This window comes from Trachurus japonicus, chromosome 9 (assembly GCF_045865225.1).
Source record: "Trachurus japonicus isolate A0001 chromosome 9, Traja_1.0".
In the NCBI taxonomy this organism is placed as follows: Eukaryota; Metazoa; Chordata; class Actinopteri; order Carangiformes; family Carangidae; genus Trachurus; species Trachurus japonicus.
The window spans coordinates 38,948,896-38,969,419 of NC_140915.1; the positions used below are offsets into that span (position 1 = coordinate 38,948,896).

General features: G+C 44.1%; 1 protein-coding gene across 39 annotated transcripts in view; it reads right to left on the bottom strand.

Moving 5' to 3' along the window:
• Nucleotides 1–20,524, bottom strand: part of arvcfb (ARVCF delta catenin family member b) — a 225,394-nt gene that overhangs the window by 21,086 nt on the left and 183,784 nt on the right. The window lies entirely within an intron of this gene.

The window sequence follows — 20,524 nt, forward strand, 5'->3', positions numbered from 1 at the left end:
CACCGAGCGGGTCGACGCGGGTCAAACGACTCGGCAAGCGACGCGGGTTAAAATCGCCTTTAATCGGCTCAGCTCCGATCGGCTTGCAGTGGGAACGCCAGACCCGCGTCAACCCGCTAATTTACGTGATGACACTGAACGTTACGTGACGCTACGTCATCGCGCCAGTCGCGTCTCATATCACCAAAACAAAGCTCTGCTCCGCTCTGCTCTCATCCGAGACTGGGATCAAAACATCAGAGAACACTGACCAAAAACGATAGAAAAAAAAGAAAAGAAAAGAAGCGACAGTCTGTTTAACTGACGTGTTGTGCCGCTGACGTCCGTCATCCGGCCGCAGCAGACTCTCTGTCCTCCGCGGTCCTGGTGCTCCAGGTCAGCCAGCCAGAGAGTCTGCCTCGGCCGACGGACACTCCGCAGCGGGCGGCTGTGGCATGACTGTGTGTGTCTCTTGCACCGCGGATGAGAGTGGGGCGACTGGTTTATGCTCTGTCTGATCCCCCCGCGGGGGTCAGACTCGGCTCATTTTGGTCAATGGGAAAGGGGCCAAATGCTGATTGTTAGCGGGTCGACCCGCGTTTAAAAAACCTGCGTCGACCCGCTAATTTTAGTGGGAAAACGGCTATTGAGGTTTTCTATCACACTTGTATGTTGCCACTCTTGTATTTTGTATTTTCTGTATTTCCCTGTCTAGTTTTTCTTGCAGTGTTAGTAATTTAAGTAGATATGGGTTTTGCAGACAAAATGGCCAGAACCTGTGTGGGTGTGTGTTTGTGTGTGCATGTGCTCTCGCTTCATGCCACCCCACCATAAGTCAGTGCCCCACTTGGGCCACCCCTAACAAAAATGTCTGGTTACGCCCCTGTTCACTACTGTTTCATTTAACTGCCAGTGGTGTCCAGTAGTGTCAGGGAAGAAGCTTTCTATTGTTACTCGCATTGATAAGTGTCTCCAGGGAAGTGTCACTGATGGAAGACAGGGTTGGACAAGGAGAGGAGAAGGACTTAGAGCAGTGCTGACCACAGGGTCACCCCTCAACGCCCCCTCCCTCCCCCTAAGACAGGCCGCATCAATAAATGAGGCCGTTCCACCTGGGAATCCTTAAGTCGCATAGTCTGCAGTCTCATTTCACATCTGAAACGTATGCACATTTAACCCTACCACTCTCCCTGTTTTATGTACTGTAGGAGTGTCTTTATATGAGGCACATGGAGGAATGCTATAGGGCTAATGAAGACTTTTGCGGGGCACAGTCACCGCAACTAAAGCAGGGCAATGGTTAAAACAGCACATCATTAAAAGTGTAAAAGAGTGCCACCGGTGGTCGGCTGCCTTTAATAATGGCTGGGACTCTCACAGGCTCATTAAAAACCAAAAGGTAAACAAGACACGTAAACAAAACAAGTAAATTGGCAGGTTCAGGAGGGTTTAAGAAATCTCTTCAACAGCTCGGCCTCAGTCTGGGTCATATAACATTTGCACATAATGCTTTTTGTTTAGTTTTGTGTATAATATACTGCTGCTTGGAGATGAACCAGATGGAGCCGGCAGTGCCGAGGCATGCAGTTCAATCTGGAGCAGCTTGTATATTCACCCTATGTCACATTATCTACATAGAGGGCAAGAGCATAAATACTTTGATGAAGACTTTTGGCTAAAAATATATCAGAACATTCTTTATTACTACTTACTTATGGTTCTATTTGTTTGGGAAGAGAAAGAAAGATACACTCTAAAACGTGACAAGTTGAGCTTACTTCAAAAAATCTAGGAAACCGATTGCACTAAAAAAGAAAGTACTAAGTTTACTTCATATCTACTTGTATTTACTTAATTAGGAAGTTAATCACACTTAAAAATAGCAAGTACAATGAACTTGATCTTAATAAGTGTTATCAACTTAAGTAAACCAAGTTTGTCTGACTTTACTGAATAGTTGTGTTTACTCTGTAGAATCTAGGAAACAGATTGCACTAATATAAAAAAAATCAAGTAGCAGAACAAAGAATGATAAGTTTGCATAAATGTAATTAAGTGCATCTTAAGCCAAGGCCACTCTTTGTGGAAACAAATAAAATGACACAATAAAAACAAATATGTAAGTCTTGTAAAATAACCGGCAGTACACCCACCTACTGCAAAAGAGCATTTTTCAAGCACTACACCAGGTTGAGCATCAGCCTTTGAATAAAATAAAGAAGAAAAAAAGAAAGAAAGAAAGAAAGAAAGAAAAAAGATTAAATGAGTGACATAATTCTTTTGAGTACTGCTAGAGGATGTGAGAGTGGCACTGAAATCCAATGAGATTAATTGACTTATCAATGATTTTTCGCCGCTCCTCCTAGTATCATTGTGACAACCTGCTGTGCAGCTCAACACACATTCAAATGAAAACAAACACTCTTTAGGTAATACAGTTCGACCCATGCTGCGTGTAGCTATAGCCTTGCATCACTAACTAACACTAAACGGCCCCAGACTAGCACGCAGCTGACTTTTTAAACATTCATGTGTCTCCATCCTACACTGGAGGGAGAACATGTAATGGAGCTTTGCATTGTCCGTCCCTGAGCTGAGCAGAGCCAAACCAGAGAGCACTGCCAGGCTGCATAGGCCGCTCACCCCCCGCTCACCCCTCCAGACTGACAGGTTCCAGGAGTCAAAGCTCCCCCCCCCCCCCCTCGTACCCGGTTGGCCTCTGCCACAGATTGGCATCTCTATGGGCAGCCCCAGGGCAGCGCACATTAGCATACCCACATGGTGGTTTGGCCTTAGTTTTTTGGATGTTGACAAAGGGAGGCCGAGGGTGGCAGCAGGCCCATCTCTTGGACAGCATACCCCATCAGCTTTGGGCCACAGAGATGTCCTGGTGTGATGCGCTGGGTGTAAAGAGGCGAGAGGGAGATGCTGCAAGAGACAGGGAACCAAAGAGAAAAACACCACAGACAGCAAGAGGCGACTCTGCAGCACAGACACTTCTGTCCCTCCCTCTCTCCATCTTTGCCATTTCACGACAGGGGTTCTGCTCCAGCGGTACCAAAAGTCTGGTCCATGAAAGCATGTTTCCTACCATTTAGCACAATAGAGCCTCTTTCAGCAAGCTGCTGCTGCGGTGTCGGGGGAGTACTTCCTCTTTCTTCCGCTGACAAGCCACCAAAGCCCTGCTGAGGGCTTTTAGCCCAGAGAGGACAAATCAACACCGCTCGCAAAAACACGCCGAGAAACTGACACCAAGTTGTCTGAAACGTCCAAGCAGTCCTTTAAGAAAGTCCGATGTGAAATGCTCCGTCAACCTCTGAACTTTGGATGGTTACACAGAGTCAGTGGGCCTCCCACTCTTCAGACACAGTTGTATTAGGTTTTTCTGTGGCTCACTCAAGAATGTGCCTCACAGCCATCCAGCCCCTCAGCGGATCAGCGGTGGTAATGCTCCGGTTGTTTGTTTCCAATGTTCCTCCTGCTAATGTAATAGAGCCAGGGCCTGAGGTGAAGGTGCTCCTTTATATTACAACCTGGAGATGTTATTTCCCTTTGGATGAAAAACATATTGACGCGATATGTCACTTTTGGTGTTGTACGAAAGAGCTTTTCATTACTATTGAACAAATCGTCTTCAACGTTAATATCACCTTATGTTTATACTTAGTTGTCAAGACAGCTCAGTCTGGAGGGACGGCAGGCCATTTCTCTGTGCTGTCAGCAGGTTCTGCTCGGAGCTGCATCCCATAAATCCAGGTGCTGTTAGGCAGCACTAAAACTAAATGAATTAGAACACAGTTACCAGTTGTGCTTGTTTTTGTGTAGTGCTAATACCTTTATGTTTCTTTTTCTGTTTTACTACTGTTAATAATATGAGTCTCTTCTGGGTTCACACTGTTCAAACAGGACTAAGACAGAATATCCACTCTAACACAATATCGCCTGGTATCCAGACAAAATAAAAACTCGCCTCAGAAGCTAAACTAAGGAATGTGGCGCTAGTATAATTTATGTACCCACTAAGAGCAACTGAAAAAACAGCTAAGAACCACTAACATACAAATAAACCCCTCTCCACTACATGCTGGGTGTTTTTTCATCCAATACACATTTTATGAGAAGTAAAACATGGTATTATCCCTCACTACATATACATTAACCTGAAGGGTATCTGATTTTTAATGTTTTTTTGACAAAATATGTATGTTATTTTACAGTATAATGGGCATTTATCAACTATAATATACTGTATGTTGTAATGAAGAAGAATGGCAGCCATGACACTCAGCTGTCCAAGTATTACAAATGGGAGTCTTTCCCATTGCAGCCTTTGATCCTAAATAATGTGAATGCAGCTTTAAAGTCTCCATCATACTGGTTTACACACTGAGCCAGGAAGCTGCTGGTGAGTCTACAACATGCCTCACACACTGTCTGAACTCTCTTTATTTAGCTGCTGATATAGAACACAACAACTTTTCTTCCTCTCTTCCTTCTCCTCCTCTTTTTTCCCTTCCCAACCTCTCTCTCCTCTGTCTGCCATCATCTCTACCAAAAATGCAAAATGCAGCAGACATGCCAAAACTGCTCTCTGTGTTGATGTGGACAATATGAAAGAGTAGGATGATGATGGTGCCAGCCGGGGTTGCCATGGAAACCTGTTCTCCATCACCTCTAACAAATCTCCTCCTTTGATGTTCATGCGAGACAGTTGGGCCCGGCCGCAGCAGAACATGAAAAGGGAAGGGACTGCATTTCAATCTGCACTTGGCCGTATAGGTGGTGATGTATGTACATGTACAGTATGTGGAGATCTTTTTTTATCCTCACCTACAAGTCCCATCATTTCACGGCGAGTGGCTGAAACGCTTTGCCCGAAGGCTGCAATTACAGACCAAGCCCTGCAAATCAACATCTCCCTCAGACACTCGAGTGTTTAGGAGGGGAAAGGGGTGTGTAAGCATAATATGTGTAAGACTGTGTGTGTGTGTGTGTGTGTGTGTGTTTGTGTGTGTGAGAGAGAAAGTGGAGTGTGTTTCAGCACCTTGAGTACCTGCTCTCCTTATCCAGGCAAGTCACGTTCTAATCCAGACACAAACGAAGCTACAAACTCAGGCAACAGCAAGAGGCTGGCAGAGAGGAAGAGATGGAGGAGAAGACGTAAGTAGAGCGAAAGAGAGAAGGAGTGAGGGAGAGAGGAGAGAGGGAGAGAGGGAGAGAGGGAGAGAGGGAGCCCACAGAGAGAAGCAGTGGGGGGCAGTGGACAATGTTTCCTATTTCCTGTTTGGCAGTTTTAGTTGCTCACCTGAGACTGAAAGGCTGAAAAACAAGCTTAAGTTGTCAGTGCAGTGTCGTGCACCACAAATTCCAACTTACAGTCAATTCCCAAAGTGCTACACCTCTCCACATCTGACAGGGATTTCACAGGGAGGAGGAGGAGGAGGAGGAGGAGGAGGAGAGCCGAGGGGATGTGAAATAGAGAGGCAATAGAGAGATATGGGGACAAGCTGAGAGGAGGGGGAGTAGAGGCATCAAGACTAGGTCAGATGCTTGTGTATGGGTTAGAAATGGTGACTGCAGCCCATTAAGATATGTTAACCAGCAGCCACCAAGTCATTTCCATGCTGCTGCTCCTCTGCTGCCCCTGATTGGTGACCCTCTTCTGAGGAAAGTAGTTAAAATTTGCCCATAAAAAATGGGGACATTCGTCATTAGCTTGTAGCGCTGGACCATGACTGGTCTTCTCAAAAAGGGAAAAGACAGGAGTAATAAAGGCTGTGAGAGGAAGGAGGAAGGAGAAGAATAATACAGTAGAGGGAAAAAGGGAACAGAAAAAGTAGAAGGGGTAATGGGGGAGGAAGAATGGACTGGAGGAGGAAATTGTGACTGAGTGGATTTAAGTTATAAATGTTGCATGGAGGACAGCACAGCTTTCTAGTAAACAGCTCATAGAGATGTGTGGATCATGTCAGGACAGCAAGACCGGAACACAACTGCAATCCACCTTAAGAAAAATGGATGCACTGCAGCAGAAGCTAAATACTACACTTGGTAGTTTGGGGAGGGGGCTCGGAGGCTGGGTGTCCAGCCTTTGGGAATAAGCCTATAATCCTATGGCCTGATGGTGTGTGTGTGTGTGTGTGCATGGAGAGATAGGGCAGTGACTGGAACGAAGACTGGAGATAAAGGCCTTAGACTGTAGCAGATGGGGGGTTAGAAGAGGTGCAGTGTGACTGGGGCCTGGATGATGGAAAATAGTTCAAAACATAGTTCAAACAAACACACACAAGGATCTATTGTTGAATTTAAAGGTTCAGGTTGCTATTAATGACTTGCCTCGACTGGCACATATACATATTAGCTCCCTGTGGTCCAGGTAGAGTCCCACCATCACACAGTTGCATGAAGTGTGCATGAACCTGAAAAAAGATCAGGCATATTGGAGGGTGGTGCCCTAAAGAAAATCAGGACTGGGGCTGATGTTTGCAGGGGACCAGGGGTTGGTTCGGGTTAGGGGAAAGATAAGGGGAAGCATTAGGCCTACCAGAGACAGCTTCCCAATTTGTCTTAATCCTAAAAGCTTCTTTTTCTTTAAGGTGAAAAATAGCATTTGAAAATATGAACAATTACATAAGCTAAGCAGCCAAACAGGTTACATTAGAATGAAATAACCTTTACCTTGTCATATATTATGTTACTTCTCATACTAATACTACTACCAATGATCACTACACTGCAGAACGAGAACAATGCTCTTTATTTATTTCCATGACTGGGACAAGCAGCTTAAACCTCATTCTTGGGGCTGTTATCATATATTACTGTGTATAATGTAATAACCATTTATTGATTACCTCTCTCTAATATTACAGTTTTTTTCAATTCAGTTACTAGTCCACCACCTGCAAAACACGAAACTTTTGCAGCCTGCTTTTCAAATACTAACACACTTTGTTCAAAAGAGTTAAAAACACAGGCAAAATATAATGATGGGGAAAAAAACACTGTACATTGCTTCTCCATCCAGACTGTTCGACAATAAAATGAAAATAATAAGAATAATTCCTAACGAGTGCAGTTTTCAGCTGTTGGTGGAATAATGTGGCGTTCCACCACTCTGCTGCAGTCACTGTCTGGTTCGCTGATGTTGACGAAAACATGAGGCCTTTGGAATTCTGTAAATTTGTGATGCTGCTTTATTCTTTATTTACAATAAACTTTAAGACATGGAATTGAAGCAAAATGCTGCGTTGCTGATTCATTCTTGTGGCAATTCACATACAATAATTTAGTGCACTCAATGAGGATGAAGGAGTGTTTCTATAATAAAATACTGATTTGTATGAAAAAAGTTGAAACTTTAAATCAATTGCATGTAATGCTCTCTGTTATTACTGTATTTTGCAGTTCAGTGTACTAAGAGTGACAGTGAGACTTGTTGCCAGTGCTGTGATTAGATGATCTTATTTTGAGACATGTGTGAAGTGTTTTGTTGGTGAGGGAGAGTGTTTGGGGTGAGATGAACTGTTTAGCTGAGATACATGTTGGTAATGCAGACTGTGTTGAGAGTTTTGAAAAAGTAGCTTTACTATTGACCAATGCTTGTTAGCAATAGACAAAAACTGTAGAAATCAACTAGGGAGGTGCATTGTGATGCAGCAGTAGCTCAGAGAGGGGCGGGGCTCAGAGATCGCTCCATTGTCTGATTAAATGATGAGTTGCCAAATCAAACCATATGGCTGTGTGTTATGTAAAGATTGCTGCCAATGATGTGTTAAATACCGCCCTAATGGACTGCGTGTCACACATCTATAATTATAAAGATGGAGTGTGATAGGAGTGTGTGGCTGTGTGTCACAGTGGGGTATTGCTGTTAATGTTATTTCTTTGTTTTGTCTCTGATGATCCTCTTGGTTCAGTTGTTTTGTGTATTTAATTAGTCTAAAAGCTTTCAGTTGTGTTGTGTCTATAGAATGCAAAGCCTCTTCACAGCCACGAGTGTGTACATACACCCACACAGGCCTTTTGTCCATTTAGACGTCCTCTAACGACTGTGTGGGTTAAGTACACACTGGCTGGTGTTTTCTCTGGCTTTTCTGCTGCTGTTTTGTTTTAACCTGCTGGGGCCGACAACCCCCTCCGTGATCTGAACTAGCTCCACCCCGATCAGTGGAAACACCTGTGTGGGTGTGCATGACCTTGCAGTTGCTCTGGCTGTTCTCATTTCTGATTCATTAGCATCACATGAATGTAAGTAATTAACACTTCTGTAATCCAGCAGCAGCAGCGGAGAAGTACATTTTACCTTTATGTGACTCAGTGAGGAAACAGTAGGAGATGCTGAGCGCTGATTTAGATGCTGTAGGAACCCCTGTAAGACACGATCAAACATGAGGAAGTGGACATGGCTCCTGGTTTTGTTGTTGGCTGTAAAATCTGAACTCCACCCGGCTGGTGCTGAACTCCACCCGGCTGCTGCACCGCAGCCTGACCCCTCAACAAGCGCACCCTCTGTCTCCAGAGACGCTCTACGTCTGGGATGCAGGATGACGGCTGTGATGGTGTTGGACAGCGGAGGGATCTCCTGTGTCTGTGTTGTTGTCAGCGCCCATCTCTCATTTAATACTTCCTCCAGCCGCACCAGCCCCCCCCCCCCTTCATGAAATAGCACACTGAAGTGTGATGGATACTCTGGATTAAGTCTCGCCTTGGAGGATGACAGTCTATGCTTTTCTCTCTGTATACAAACACACACACACACACACAGCTGTGGTCAATTTTCCAAGGTAATACTCTCTGCAACAGCCTGACAAACAGCACCTCCTCTAATAGCCACATCATACCCCCCCTCATGCTCAAGGGCAGTGTGATGTCCTTTATGTGTACATGTGTATGTGAGATAGACAAAGTTTTACAGAGTTTTTATATTAGCATTTCTGTGCAAGTGTGTTTGAGTGTGTGTGTGTGTGTGTTTCCGCTAGGATTTTTTGAAGTAGTAGTGGTAGTGATGTGTACTGATCTGTACTGAGACTGTTGTTATTCTTTCACCTGAGTTAACAAGGTGTAGACAAGTGAGTTTGGAGCTGACGAGAGGAAAGAAAAAAAGAGAGTGAGACGACGCGGCCGTAGCCGCCGTGGTCTGACGACCCCGACCCGCTAAGGAGGAACTGTGAAGGACTCAGCTGTGATGGAAAAACCTAAACCAAGTCGACTAGAGCTGTAACTAACTGTGTAGCATGAAGGGGTGCCAAGTAATGGTAACTGGTAGTGGAAACCCTGCTTTACATTGTTTTAACATCTAAAAAAAAGAGTTATCTTACACTAATAAGTCTACCTTTTCTCCGGTAAGTCGCTGCCCTATTTTCCAAGACGACACTCCTCTGACTCTCTGGTGTTTGACGCGATGTAGAGTAGATACTGAGCAACAGAGTTATCTGTAGTTTACCTTAGTACTCGCGAGTACCCGACCCAGTGCAGGACTCTGCTGTGAAGGAGTAGACATGCAGCGGTGGTGGATTTGTGACAATAACAAAAAAAGAAAGAAAGAAATTTGAAGGAGCGGCGGCTAGGATTTAGGAATGGCAACCCGCCACTCCTACATGAATGTAGGGGAAACACTGGAGGGAGACTATGTTTATGGAGAGCTGTATGAATGAATGTGAATGAATGTGAATGAATGTGTGTGCGCTTGTCTGTGCTTTTAAAGGGATAGTTCACCCAAAATTCAAATTTCTATAATGGTCGTGAATGGTGCTCACTTTTCTTCATCCAAAAAGACACACCAAAAAACATGCTAATACCTCCATGCTGCTCGTCTGTAATGTCCCTCTTGTATTGAAGCCCAGACATGAGAAATTGTTCCGCCGGTCAGTGCAAATCACGCGAGATTTGCACTGACACAGGAAGAGCAGTGAACTGAGACACTGGGAGCTTCCGCTACAAACAAGCTTAGAATACAGACTTATTTAATTTTTTTCGGAACAATTTCTCTTTTCGGGGCTTCAATACAAGAGGGACATTACAGACGAGCAGTATGGAGGCATTTGGATGTTTTTGGTGTCTTTGTGGACGAAGAAAAGCGAGCACCATTCACAACCATTATATGGACAAATACTGCTGCGTGGACCCCCGTAACTCCGAGAAGGCACGGAGGTCTCTGAATTTTGGGTGAACTATCCCTTTAAGAGTCAAATGAAAGGCAGTGAGGAAGAGATGAGTTGCACCCGCCGGCTTAAACGAACCCATCAACAAGTCAAACGCACATTAAAATCCAAAATACTTCTGATTATAGACCAGTCAGGTGAATGCTGCTGTGGAAGCTGAGAAACTCTCCACCAGAAGTGTTTCATGTCGTCCTCTTCCCACTCACTCTCTTACATAAACACACTCTTGCATCTTTCTCTTTAAAAACTGTTTATATTCTCCCTCCTCCTTCTATTCATCTCTTTCATGGCTCCGACATTGTCAGAGGGAAATTGGACTGAGACCTTGTCACTTCCACTCTTCAGCTTACTTCATGTAATGTAAAGGATAATATATAGAGTAACTCAGCTGGATTTCATGCTCAGAGTAAAAGCTTAGCGGAGGGACAGTTTGAATAGACTCCAGCCAGACCTTGGATCTCCTCTGCTCCGTGTGTGACCCCCCCCTTTCAAGGACAGCCGTGCTCAGGGTACATTTGTACATTTAGGGAGCTCCTGTTTACAACAAGCTACACTGTTTACATCCAATATTTCATCTACTGTTTAGCAGCAACAGGACAGTGGTGAGTTCTGAAGGGAGGGGGACATTTTTCCCCCCCTCACTAAGCCTCTGTTGTAGCTTCAGTGATGCCAGTCAGTGTGCCATTAATCTGCTTTTAATTAGATTAAAGCATCTCTCGCAGAAACAGGAAGCAGCGCTCTTGTTGCCTCGAACGGGGCCAAACAAAAGCTCGAGTTGGCAAGTAAATCTCACTGCGCTTCCTCCTACTCCCCTGGACTCATTCTTGTCTCATAATTATCACTTTGCTCCAACCGCTCAGGTTTTGGGGGGAGATGGGGGAGGCGAATGACATGGTTAATCATCTGAAGAGCCTGATGTTGCCGGCTAATGTGGATTCCCTGCAGTTTTCTCAAATCCCACAGAGCCTTGTAGGAGGAGAAACACTGATCAGGGCCACTTAGATTTGGGGAGCGAGGGAAGTTTAGGGAACTTGAGAAACAGTTGATCACTGCATGGGGAAGAGTGGGTGGAAGTGCCGTTAAGTTTATGCATCGCCACGGAGGAAGTGCTGGGAATTAGGGACGCCCCACTATCCTTTGCCAAACACAGGTGGCTAAATGCTGCCATGAATCAACGCACACAAACACACACACGCTAATCTGCAAGGACTTCATCCCACTAATGATGTGTGGAGTAGTCACTTTCCACGAGACCTCCTAGGAATAGCATTATTATGCAAACCTTTTTGTATTTCCAACAAAACACAAGGTGGTCCCACTTAAATAAACCTCTCGCTCTCCTCTTTTGTTTTTTGTTGTTGTTGTTTTTATACTGTTCCTCGCCTTTTCATCATTGTCTGTGTGAACTGGCTCATGAGAGGAGGGTGAGGAGAAGAAGGGGTGAGGGGGTTCCAGTTGCTGAATGTCAACTGAGCTTATTTTTTTATTATCAACAACAGAGCGGGGAGAGTGACTGGCATGTGAGTATCAGGTTAGCAGGCTTAGTGGACGGTGGCACTGCCAACAGCTGGTGTGGCAGAGTGGGATTCAGTTTTAATCTCAGGTGAGGGGTTGGGGTGGGGAGGGAGTTGTGAGAAATGTATACATGCTGTGTTATGTCCCCCATGTTAATGAGGCATCCTGAATCTGGGTCGGCCCGTGGGGCGGTGGAATTTGAAGCAGCGCGTGAGAAACAGCGAGCTAACAACCAGCCACTAACACACGGATGGTTCAGTCGTTGCATCACAAGTTTAAAAAGTCGCAGGAGCCACTTTGAAAGCAGAGGCAGAGAGATGACTCATTTCTGTTTAATCTTAGGATGACTTCAGCTGTGAATGCCACTGTACTAAGGCACTGGAAACTGACATAATTACAAAAAGACAGAGTGACAATTGTTAAAGGGCTAATTCAACATTTTGGCAAATTGGCCCATTGCCATAACCCCTATAGTCATAGCAGTATAAGTTTGTTGCCTTTAATTGTCGGTGCAAGCTATTTTTAGAACGGCAGAGCGAAGCCGCGAGCTGCTCAGAGCTACGCTACGGAGGCTCATGGGATTTCTTGTTGTGACCTGCACATTCACCACGCTATGACATAATAACAGAACGTTACAAGACGGAGTTGTTTTCGATACCCGGACCGGATATCGGCTCCGATATTGACTAATTAGCTGGAACGGATATCGGATGAATGAGGCCAATCCAGCATTCCGATCCAGTCATTTCTTTTTTATTAATATCATACACAGCAATACAGTTACAGCGATCTAGTGTTATTTCTTTTTGCTGCTAATGTGCACTTTGTTATTTGTTAATAAATAGTATTAAGTACATTTATATCTGTGTTAATTTGTTACCTTTTTTTAACAAGGCTAAATGTTTATGTCAAGACTGATGCCTTCACTCACATGGCAATACAGTTCATTCATTCAACAGTAGTATGGAATCGGTATCGGGTATCGGCCGATATGCTCAGCCCAGGTATCGTATCGGATTGGATCGGAAAAAACTGGATCGGTGCATCCCTACGCGTAACGTTGTGTTATTATCTCATAGCGTGGTGAATGTGCAGGTCACAACTTGTCCACGAGAGTTTTTTGGAGTTGTTGGATTGTGTATTTGATGAGTTTGATGAGGGAAACCAAGAAATCCCATTAGCCTCCGTAGCGTAGCTCTGAGCAGCTTGCAGCTCTGCTCCGCCGTTCTAAAAATAGCTTGCACCGACAATTAAAGGTAACAAACCTACTGCTATGGCTTTAGGGATTATGGCAATAGGCCAATTTGCCAAAATGTTGAACTATCCCTTTAATGCATCCTGAATACATGAATGAAACCACACCTTGCTGAAATGCACCTTACCACAGCGGCCTGGGTCTGAATCTTCACTGCATCTCATCCTCTCTCTCTCTCATCCACAGCTTTCCTGTGGCTCTCTCTCTCGGTCTATTACATTACATTACATTACATTACATTAAAAGCAAAAACTGCCCAAAAGATACATCTCAATAATCTGATTTAAGTCTGTCTCAAATGCTTCTTGGCTGTGCTTCCAATTGACTTAGCCATCCACTACTAAGTGTAAATGGGGTAATACATCTTTGCCTTGACTCAGAGGCATCACTTATCTCTCAGGGCAGATGCTTCCAAGAAGGAAACTGTGAATATAAACAATATACAGAGTGGAAAATTCCAGTACAATTCTATCGGATGTTTTGGGTTTAGCTTTTGTTTATATCTATTTATCCTTTTATTAACTAGGACATCCCCTGAGATCTTTTTTTGGATTTCTGTTTGTTTGTGCCCCTGTCAGCTGCTCCCCCCATTTAAAGGTTACAGTTGAAATTGAGCCAAACTGGGAAATCAATTAGTCACTCATCATGCCTCGTGATACACTGGCCTCCTTTTCTTAGAGGAGGATTGACTTCCCTCTGGACGTGACAGCCTCCGCTGAAGAAAAGCTGTAGAGGCAAAGTGACACCCTGTATATTTGGCATAAGGAAGGTGCAATGCCGGGGGAAATGTAACGACCGAGGCTACGAGGAGGAGGAGAAGGATATAAGGTGCCAGACTGTCTGGGTCCAGCCCTGTGCAGAGTGGACGCTATGTGTCGAGATAGCGGAGAAGCTGAGAGTGAGAAAGTACGTGTGAAAGTCTGCGAGCATGTGTCCACGCAAGTGTTACATGTTTACAGGCGCGCGTTTTGTTTGTGTGTGCACTGTGTATGTGACATCTGTGTGTGTCTGAGTGCGGACGTGAGGTAGCTAGTCATCAGCTTTTTTGGGGGTCTCACTCTTCCGCGAAATGTGACGGCGGGAAGTGAGGAGGGGGAGGAGGGAGAGAGGGAGCGTTGTGTTCATTCTCAACAAAGGGAGCGAGTGATTCACCCAGGAGAGCGACCGGCTGCTCCGGAGAGGCCTGGACTCACCGCTCGCTACCTGGATGTGAAATTCCACTGGCGTAGAAATGGAGAGCACCTACATGAGACTGCTGCTTGGGAGCTGCAACACACAGTAAATTATTCATGATATTCTGCTTTAACTTTGGGTGTAAAGTAGACACAGAACAGGCCAGAAACTTTCCCTCCCGTTGGAATTGTGCTCTGCTGAAGTCGACTTGGCAGCAGTTAATGACGCAGAGATCCTTTATCTTGAAAAATGGATCTGCTTGAACATATTTGCTCGCTGTGGCAGGACGTTCATCGTGCCTTTCGGCGAGACGATTGCTTTTCTCGCCCCTCTGCAGCTTCCGAGCCACTGAGATATTACAGGGAGGATTAGACGAATCAGATTGGTGCCACAGAGCCTTTAAGTGAAATATTTCCCCTCCATGTGCAGCGACAATAGCAGAGACAAACAATGAAAACGTGGCTCCGCTCCCCTTAATTCAATTGGGGCTCTGACTTTTCAGACTTCAAGAGCTCAGATGCATCAGAGACAGAGATGACTCCGATAGCAGAACAGTCAGTGTTCATTATACTACAAACACAGATCCTCAGTGGGACCATATCAAAGGAGGTTATACAATGAAATACATAACAGCTTGCACTATTGTTGTTTGTCAACACAAGGACCTCTGCACAAATTAAATGCTTGGCTTGCAAGACAAAGCAGTGAGACGTGTTACACAGTTGCTGTCTTGGTAAACGCTGCTGTTTTTTCAACTGCGTGATATGTGTGTGCAAGGTGAAAGGAGCACAGTAAATCTCCCAGGGATGGAGGGAGCAGTGGAGTGGCAGAGAGCGAGAGAAAAGAGAAGGCACAAAGAGGAAATACAAAGAGAGAAAGAGGGCAGGTTCAAGACCTTTACTGCTTAGTCAGATTGTCCTTACTGTCAGATCTGGCTAATTAACACTTCCTAGTGAAGCAGAGTCATCGTGGTGGAAATGAGCTCTGCCAAGGGAAACAGCACTCACCATCAAAGTTTCCTTTTATTCCCTCATATGGGAATATTACTTGTAGTGAACATGCTGGCTCAGAGGTGACAGGAACCAGGGTTCGGCTGATGAGGACTGTGAGCACAAAGTTAAAGCTGATAAATAGTATGAACTTACTGCAGTGAGAAGGGAACCTCCTTAATAACACCTCCCACCTGACTCTTTCTTATGCAGACATTCGTTATCTCCAGAGGATGCATCCTGCTGATGTTAGTGAGCTTGTGATTTCCATACATATTTTGGAAATATCACTTTTTGAAGGCTCTTTAACATATATGTGGGTGTTTGTCTTGCCTTCCGGCCCCTAAAATGTGAGAATTGCCGAAAAAAATCTGTAATTTTCAGGCTCCCTATAGTTGAAATCCCTCAGTTGTCTTCCTGTGATGTAACTAGGATTCGTCTCCTTTAAATCTGATTGAGAGGGGAGAAAAAGCCAGCACACTCTCAATATCCCTCTCAATATATAGGGATACTAGTGTGCTGGCTTTTTCTCCCCTCTCAGTCTGCTGCTGTAGCCGTGCACCTCTACAAGATTTATCCTTTTTAAAAATATTTTTTTGGGGTGAGTGCTCGCTTCTTCCTCCTGTCCTTTAAATCTGATGCCATCATCATGTGAAAAATGCCCAACATGTGAATACAGTACAATTAAGGATGTTTCTCTTGGCTTGTGTTAAACTTTATATTTAATGTGCATCATCTCATGCCAAGACGACAGACATTATTAACATTATAGGGTTAAGCTGCACTCCCTAAGCCCAGTCATGGTCGTTGCATCCATGACACAGCAAGGGCATGTGTGACATTCATTCCTGTCACATTACAGATGCACACACTGTGAGTGTATTACAATAATAATCTGGAATCCTCTTGGACTGCGTCGATGCATCATGTTCAGCATCGGTGGTCCGGTTCCTTTCAGCCTATTGACTTCTTATCTTCTCTAGTGTACGTGCAGAACCTGTCTGTGTGTAGATAAAAGTGTGTGCTGTCTCCATGTACAGTACCAGCCCACAGCTATCTGCATGGGTACTGGAGTACGACCAAAGCTTTCGTCAACAACTCACTAATCTGAAGCAGCTTTTATAAGCCGAGCTCTGCGTACTTAAAGAACATCTAGAGAAAAAAAAACCCAGAGCCCACTTTCCTTATCGGTCAAGGTCAAATGATTCAGGTCTTAGTTTTGCCAGAAACTCACTGAAAACACACTCGCATGCCACAGCTCTCTGACAATCCAGTGGAGAGTGTAACAGAGAGCAGATGAATGGGGGGCGGTGAAGGCTGCATAAAGGGTAAAGGCTAATTAACGTGAGGCACTATATTACTCTGAGGACAGCCAACAACTGTTTCTGTATTCTCTCATCCTCTACCTCAGGCTAAAGGAAACCTCGGCAAGAAGAAAACCCCCTCATTTTCAGTTTTTTATTTCGGCTGTGTTTTTTTCTTTAATCAGAAGAATTAGTAAAGATCTGCACAAGTGCACACTCTCAGTAATCACATATCACACCCCCCCTCACCTGACCTTTCTCCAATCTATAAGCTGTGGTTTCAATTAACCGCCGGGAAAATGTTTCATCATCTCAGGGACTCGCCGCCTCTTTAATGAAAAGCTCCTTTTCACACCTCTTAATTACTTTTGTTACATCCACCCCCCTCTCTTCTCTCTGCCTCTGTTCTGGACAGGACGAATAATGCGCTGCCAGTAACTTTAGACTTCTGGACAAAGTGGCCACATAATCAATCACAACATTAGTATACTAGGTGAAGAAACACAGAGTAGATTTTACTTGAGTTACAATCCACAGAGTTTGTAGTAGCTGCAGAAGAGCAGTGATGTTTGTCTCATAACACTGAGTCACGCTTTTCTTGGACTTTTATTTTGAAAACATATTATTGTGACATATGGCCTGGCAAACTGTGCAACCAACAATTCCTAAAACCTTATTGATGAAAACATTTTTGTCACCTACATCTCTGACTGAAACTACTGGGTGAAGGTTCAGGAGTTTACTTTACACATTCATCTAAATGTGATGCACGTTGCATTGATTCACTGGGCAAATAATGTTTCATATAACTGAATTCCCTTGTGTTATTGCACTCAAAACTATTTTTGCAAGGTGTACTCACTCATTGTACTGATTAATGTATATATACCACAGTGTGCTGCCTGCAGACACAACTACAGCCACCTCTGCTCTGAGGAGCATCTCAGTGTCTTTTAGCTCATTGTTTTGGTTTTACAGCTCGATCACACTAATGTCATTGACTTTAATTTCCCTCCAGGCCGAACCGGCCGAAAAGGTTGCAAATAAAACTCTTTGCAACTGGAGCTGAGTGTGCGGCATTCTTTTTTTTCTTTTTTTAACTTCCCTCCAGTCATAGACGGCAGGCAAAAAGTGATCAACTACCTGTGTACTCTACCTCCACAGCACCGAAAAAGCAAACAGTTACAACAAATTTGCTAACTGTCTGTTGAACATACTGTAGCATTCAGCAGTTAGAGGCATGTGTCTCTCAGGAGAGGTCGGAGAATAAATAATGAAGATGAAGATGAAGATGCGTGTGGCCTGAAACATGAAGCTCTGTGTCTGCTGGATGTTGAAATAAACAACTGCTGCCTGTTTGTTCTCCGTAACTATGAATATAAATGATAAGTCAAATATGTTTACAGCCTCAAGTGGCCACAAAACAACAAAACTTCACTTTAAAGATTCTCAAAACTCAGATTAAAAACTACAAGTTCCAACCCTCAGGCGTTTATCTAACAACAGCTTATCTGTTGTGAAACTTAAAATAACCAACAGGCCTGGTGGTTATCATGTCATGTTCTCTCCACCTTTCATTTCCTTCACACACACACAGATAAACACATACACACACACACAGATAAACACATACACACACAAGCACCTGCACGTCACGCAGGCACACACACAGACAAGATCTACACACAAACAATAACATTAATCATTGCCCACTGCCAGGTTGTAGCCCGGTCCCAGTGTTGACCTCTCTCTGTCTGACATCAGATCAGGACGAGGATACACATGTAATCTCCTGTATCTGCCTCAGCCATCGCCCTCTCTCTGTGTGTGTGTGTGTGTGTGTGTGTGTGTGTGACCAGGGGATGTGGTAGTGTGTCTGCAGGGTGGAGCCCCACACAAACAGACAGCAGCAGCCAAATGGCTCTGACGGGTCCCCAAAAGGAAAAAGTGATAAATGAGCTTTAAAAGTCACTGTGTGTTTTGCTCCAGTGATGAAGCTTATCATCCGTGCATCTCACTGTTGTTGCTCGCCTGTGTGTCGAGCTAATAAACGTCAAATATGATTTGTCAGTCGGCGAGCGAGAAAATGCAGAGTGCTCTCTACAACGTCGTGAACCCACACACACATTTCAACTGCGCCTGACATTTAGGTCTATAACAATAATTGTTTTCTCTGGATCCAAAACTCAGAAGGGTGTAGTTTGCCCATTATGTAACGTAATTGCACCACAATTGTAACAGCGATAGGACCACAGTGTGTGCGTGCTAATTTGGCTTTTTCCCATGAAAACCCAGTGTGTGGAAAATATTAATTAGCATTTTTGAAGCTCATCTGCTTCACTTTGTTCCAGGAATGATAAAAAAAAAAAAAAGATGCAAAATCAGTTGAACTTGGAAGAGCACAACAATTAATTGCGATCTAGTTTAAAGACAGCCCACTTTACCGTGTTAATGTGGTTAATTAACAGTCCAACAGGAAGTGATATTGACTTTGAGAGCCTGCCACTAAACATTGATGAAGGTGCTGATGTGTAAATACCACATGAGTGTGTCTGTGTTACAAGTGCAAGGTTATTACCAAGACACTGGAGAGGAATCGTAGCACCACCTCAGCCTGAAAGTCTGTCTGACGGCGAGGACCAGCAACTATCTCCTCACTCTGTTAGAAAAAACACTTCTTTTGGTCCTCATTATGTGGCACGCACACACACCATACCATACCGCACCACACACCCCACAGAGGGAAGTACTAGGCTCACACACAAGCAAATACACATTCAATTACCATCCAGATGTCCTGCTGTATAATGCTGCATGCTAATTTGGTTTTACAGTATGACTGTTGCAAATGCCTGTCAGCGCAAAACATGAGTGCGTGCACATACACATTTATACTGTTCATACTGTACAAAGTTTGTCACAATACATGATATAAAATACAAAAGAGATGATATGATTGATATTATTTGCAGAATGTCATTAAACCGTACCATCACAACAGTCAGTGGTTGAAGGCTCCATGGTCCAATGACAGTTAACATGTTAAACAGAGGAAACTACAATGTTCTGGAGTGTAATTAACTCCGTTCACATCATTTGACTGACGGCTGAAGAGTTGGAGCCTTAGAGAAACACCGGCCGACAGTCTGAACCAGTGAGGGCAACGTGGAGGTTGTTTTCTTTGGCCTGACACGAGCGCCGATCGAGCCCAGACACGCTGAGCGAATTAGCATTATTAAGACAATTAGGAGCTGGCAAAGTGCTGCAGGCCTGATGTGGCGTGGTGGTCCACAATGGTCCATTCATGATAGTACAGACAGTATACTGGGATTGGCAATAATACTCAATATTGTTGAATAATATTTGCATAGAATATTTAAGTAGAAATGAATTCCAGGCTTTCAGCCTTTAGTGAATTCCAGCCTGCTCCCCACCCCCAGTCTTTGTGCTGTAGTTAAGCAGCAGCTGCTGTTGGCTTCATACTAATGTACTGTGTATACGAGGTAGGAGAGATGAGAGAGGTATTAATCTTCTCATATAACTTCTCGAGAAAGCAAAAACACCAAAAATATCACAATTTTCCTTTCATCTGTCAATTACCTTCTTGGTTATTCAGGAACTGGTCAATTATTTGTCCTAACATTTCATCCTCCACAGTCTACAGATCAAAGATATTCAGTTCACAGTGACTTTAAATTGAGTAAATAATCAAATCAAGTGAAAATCAAAACAAGACATTTGAGGACGCTGAACTTGGACTGAACATGGCCACAGGAGAACATTCACAATCATTACTTACCACAACTACAAAAAGATAAACCGATGCTGTGACTGTCTGTGATCTGAGTCTCTGTTAAATCGCAGCACAGACCCAACTCACACCAAACAAACCACAGTCCAAACATCATCTCAACATTAAGCTGTAAGCTATCACTGATCAAGATCATCGTCTTATTGACTGGTGCCCTGATGCATTGTTGCAGTATTTAGAAAAAAGACATCTTCCACAACTGATGCTCTCACCAGCTGCCAACAATCGACTTCAACGTTGGAGGCACAAAACCTTCAAAATTAACTCGTTATCTGTCAAAGCAAAGGCCTCCCAAACTTCTGACAACCAACACACCGGACCTGCTTTCAACCAAA